Raw genomic sequence first — 5,265 nt, forward strand, 5'->3', positions numbered from 1 at the left:
AACCAGCTGAGGACAAACCCTTCACCCTCAATAACAACGACGTCTTGCCCCGCCGTCAAAATGTCCCGGCCGATGTTCATCAGAAACTCCTTCCTGGCCCATGGGCCCCCCTCCTTACCTTAAGAGAGTCATAGTCACTCCCGCCGTTTACCCGCGCCGCACTGAATTTCGTCAAGTTGGGTCTGGCAAGCCGCTAACCCGGCCGGCCGGGCCTGACAACGCTCTAGAAACCCGGAACAGGCAGTTTCGTGAACCAACCGCGCACGCTCCTGACAATGCGTTAGCCAACCCTGCTCGGGCAAATCGTTAATCAAGCCCAACCCTGAACTGCGTTAACCAACCCGGCCATGGCAATTCGCTAACCAACCCGGCCCGGGCAAATGGTTAACCAAGCCGGCCGGGCAAATCGGTAACCGGCCCGGCAGTCCCGACAATTCGACAATCAACCAGCTGAGGACAAACCCTTCGCCCTCAATAACAACTAGTTCTTGCCCCGCCGTCAAAATGTCCCGGCCGATGTTCACCAGAAACTCCTTGCTGGCCCATGGGCCCCCCTCCTTAACCTTAAGAGAGTCATAGTTACTCCCGCCGTTTACCCGCGCCGCACTGAATTTCGTCAAGTTGGGTCTGGCAACCCGCTAACCCGGCCGGCCGGGCCTGACAACGCTCTAGAAACCCGGAACAGGCAGTTTCGTGAACCAACCGCGCACGCTCCTGACAATGCGTTAGCCAACCCTGCTCGGGCAAATCGTTAATCAAGCCCAACCCTGAAACTGCGTTAACCAACCCGGCCATGGCAATTCATTAACCAACCCGGCTCGGGCAAATGGTTAACCAAGCCGGCCGGGCAAATCGGTAACCGGCCCGGCAGCCCCGACTATTCGACAATCAACCAGCTGAGGACAAACCCTTCACCCTCAATAACAACTAGTTCTTGCCCCGCCGTCAAAATGTCCCGGCCGATGTTCATCAGAAACTCCTTGCTGGCCCATGGGCCCCCCTCCTTAACCAACCCGGCCATGGCAATTCATTAACCAACCCGGCCCGGGCAAATGGTTAACCAAGCCCAACCCTGACAATTCGTTAACCAACCCGGCCCGGGCAAATGGTTAACCAAGCCGGCCGGGCAAATCGGTAACCGGCCCGGCAGCCCCGACTATTCGACAATCAACCAGCTGAGGACAAACCCTTCACCCTCAATAACAACGACGTCTTGCCCCGCCGTCAAAATGTCCCGGCCGATGTTCATCAGAAACTCCTTCCTGGCCCATGGGCCCCCCTCCTTATATAACCTTAAGAGAGTCATAGTTACTCCCGCCGTTTACCCGCGCCGCACTGAATTTCGTCAAGTTGGGTCTGGCAAGCCGCTAACCCGGCCGGCCGGGCCTGACAACGCTCTAGAAACCCGGAACAGGCAGTTTCGTGAACCAACCGCGCACGCTCCTGACAATGCGTTCACCCACCCTGCTCGGGCAAATCGTTAACCAAGCCCAAACCCGACAATTCGATAACCAACCCAACCATGGCAATTCGCTAACCAACCCGGCCCGGGCAAATGGTTAACCAAGCCCAACCCAGACAATTCGGTAACCAACCCGGCTCGGGCAAATGGTTAACCAAGCCGGCCGGGCAAATCGCTAACCGGCCCGGCAGTCCCGACAATTCGACAATCAACCCGCTGAGGACAAACCCTTCGCCCTCAATAACAACTAGTTCTTGCCCCGCCGTCAAAATGTCCCGGCCGAGGTTCATCAGAAACTCCTTGCTGGCCCATGGGCCCCCCTCCTTACCTTAAGAGAGTCATAGTTACTCCCGCCGTTTACCCGCGCCGCACTGAATTTCGTCAAGTTGGGTCTGGCAAGCCGCTAACCCGGCCGGCCGGGCCTGACAACGCTCTAGAAACCCGGAACAGGCAGTTTCGTGAACCAACTGCGCACGCTCCTGACAATGTGTTCACCCACCCTGCTCGGGCAAATCGTTAACCAAGCCCAAACCCGACAATTCGTTAACCAACCCAACCATGACAATTCGCTAACCAACCCGGCCCGGGCAAATGGTTAACCAAGCCCAAACCTGACAATTCGTTAACCAACCCGGCCCGGGCAAATGGTTAACCAAGCCGGCCGGGCAAATCGGTAACCGGCCCGGCAGCCCCGACTATTCGACAATCAACCAGCTGAGGACAAACCCTTCGCCCTCAATAACAACTAGTTCTTGCCCCGCCGTCAAAATGTCCCGGCCGAGGTTCATCAGAAACTCCTTGCTGGCCCATGGGCCCCCCTCCTTACCTTAAGAGAGTCATAGTTACTCCCGCCGTTTACCCGCGCCGCACTGAATTTCGTCAAGTTGGGTCTGGCAACCCGCTACCCCGGCCGGCCGGGCCTGACAACGCTCTAGAAACCCGGAACAGGCAGTTTCGTGAACCAACCGCGCACGCTCCTGACAATGCGTTAGCCAACCCTGCTCGGGCAAATCGTTAATCAAGCCCAACCCTGAAACTGCGTTAACCAACCCGGCCATGGCAATTCATTAACCAACCCGGCTCGGGCAAATGGTTAACCAAGCCGGCCGGGCAAATCGGTAACCGGCCCGGCAGCCCCGACTATTCGACAATCAACCAGCTGAGGACAAACCCTTCACCCTCAATAACAACGACGTCTTGCCCCGCCGTCAAAATGTCCCGGCCGATGTTCATCAGAAACTCCTTCCTGGCCCATGGGCCCCCCTCCTTACCTTAAGAGAGTCATAGTCACTCCCGCCGTTTACCCGCGCCGCACTGAATTTCGTCAAGTTGGGTCTGGCAAGCCGCTAACCCGGCCGGCCGGGCCTGACAACGCTCTAGAAACCCGGAACAGGCAGTTTCGTGAACCAACCGCGCACGCTCCTGACAATGCGTTAGCCAACCCTGCTCGGGCAAATCGTTAATCAAGCCCAACCCTGAACTGCGTTAACCAACCCGGCCATGGCAATTCGCTAACCAACCCGGCCCGGGCAAATGGTTAACCAAGCCCAACCCTGACAATTCGTTAACCAACCCGGCCCGGGCAAATGGTTAACCAAGCCGGCCGGGCAAATCGGTAACCGGCCCGGCAGCCCCGACTTTTCGACAATCAACCAGCTGAGGACAAACCCTTCACCCTCAATAACAACTACGTCTTGCCCCGCCGTCAAAATGTCCCGGCCGATGTTCATCAGAAACTCCTTGCTGGCCCATGGGCCCCCCTCCTTACCCTTAAGAGAGTCATAGTTACTCCCGCCGTTCACCCGCGCCGCACTGAATTTCGTCAAGTTGGGTCTGGCAAGCCGCTAACCCGGCCGGCCGGGCCTGACAACGCTCTAGAAACCCGGAACAGGCAGTTTCGTGAACCAACCGCGCACGCTCCTGACAAGGCGTTAACCAACCCTGCACGGTCAAGTCGTTAACCAAGCCCAAACCCGACAATTCGTTAACCAACCCAACCATGGCAATTCGCTAACCAACCCGGCCCGGGCAAATGGTTAACCAAGCCCAACCCTGACAATTCGTTAACCAACCCGGCCCGGGCAAATGGTTAACCAAGCCGGCCGGGCAAATCGGTAACCGGCCCGGCAGCCCCGACTATTCGACAATCAACCAGCTGAGGACAAACCCTTCACCCTCAATAACAACGACGTCTTGCCCCGCCGTCAAAATGTCCCGGCCGATGTTCATCAGAAACTCCTTCCTGGCCCATGGGCCCCCCTCCTTATATAACCTTAAGAGAGTCATAGTTACTCCCGCCGTTTACCCGCGCCGCACTGAATTTCGTCAAGTTGGGTCTGGCAAGCCGCTAACCCGGCCGGCCGGGCCTGACAACGCTCTAGAAACCCGGAACAGGCAGTTTCGTGAACCAACCGCGCACGCTCCTGACAATGCGTTCACCCACCCTGCTCGGGCAAATCGTTAACCAAGCCCAAACCCGACAATTCGATAACCAACCCAACCATGGCAATTCGCTAACCAACCCGGCCCGGGCAAATGGTTAACCAAGCCCAACCCAGACAATTCGGTAACCAACCCGGCTCGGGCAAATGGTTAACCAAGCCGGCCGGGCAAATCGCTAACCGGCCCGGCAGTCCCGACAATTCGACAATCAACCCGCTGAGGACAAACCCTTCGCCCTCAATAACAACTAGTTCTTGCCCCGCCGTCAAAATGTCCCGGCCGAGGTTCATCAGAAACTCCTTGCTGGCCCATGGGCCCCCCTCCTTACCTTAAGAGAGTCATAGTTACTCCCGCCGTTTACCCGCGCCGCACTGAATTTCGTCAAGTTGGGTCTGGCAAGCCGCTAACCCGGCCGGCCGGGCCTGACAACGCTCTAGAAACCCGGAACAGGCAGTTTCGTGAACCAACTGCGCACGCTCCTGACAATGTGTTCACCCACCCTGCTCGGGCAAATCGTTAACCAAGCCCAAACCCGACAATTCGTTAACCAACCCAACCATGACAATTCGCTAACCAACCCGGCCCGGGCAAATGGTTAACCAAGCCCAAACCTGACAATTCGTTAACCAACCCGGCCCGGGCAAATGGTTAACCAAGCCGGCCGGGCAAATCGGTAACCGGCCCGGCAGCCCCGACTATTCGACAATCAACCAGCTGAGGACAAACCCTTCGCCCTCAATAACAACTAGTTCTTGCCCCGCCGTCAAAATGTCCCGGCCGAGGTTCATCAGAAACTCCTTGCTGGCCCATGGGCCCCCCTCCTTACCTTAAGAGAGTCATAGTTACTCCCGCCGTTTACCCGCGCCGCACTGAATTTCGTCAAGTTGGGTCTGGCAACCCGCTACCCCGGCCGGCCGGGCCTGACAACGCTCTAGAAACCCGGAACAGGCAGTTTCGTGAACCAACCGCGCACGCTCCTGACAATGCGTTAGCCAACCCTGCTCGGGCAAATCGTTAATCAAGCCCAACCCTGAAACTGCGTTAACCAACCCGGCCATGGCAATTCATTAACCAACCCGGCTCGGGCAAATGGTTAACCAAGCCGGCCGGGCAAATCGGTAACCGGCCCGGCAGCCCCGACTATTCGACAATCAACCAGCTGAGGACAAACCCTTCACCCTCAATAACAACGACGTCTTGCCCCGCCGTCAAAATGTCCCGGCCGATGTTCATCAGAAACTCCTTCCTGGCCCATGGGCCCCCCTCCTTACCTTAAGAGAGTCATAGTCACTCCCGCCGTTTACCCGCGCCGCACTGAATTTCGTCAAGTTGGGTCTGGCAAGCCGCTAACCCGGCCGGCC

This window comes from Mobula birostris, unplaced genomic scaffold (genome assembly GCF_030028105.1).
Source record: "Mobula birostris isolate sMobBir1 unplaced genomic scaffold, sMobBir1.hap1 scaffold_4718, whole genome shotgun sequence".
NCBI lineage: Eukaryota > Metazoa > Chordata > Chondrichthyes > Myliobatiformes > Myliobatidae > Mobula > Mobula birostris.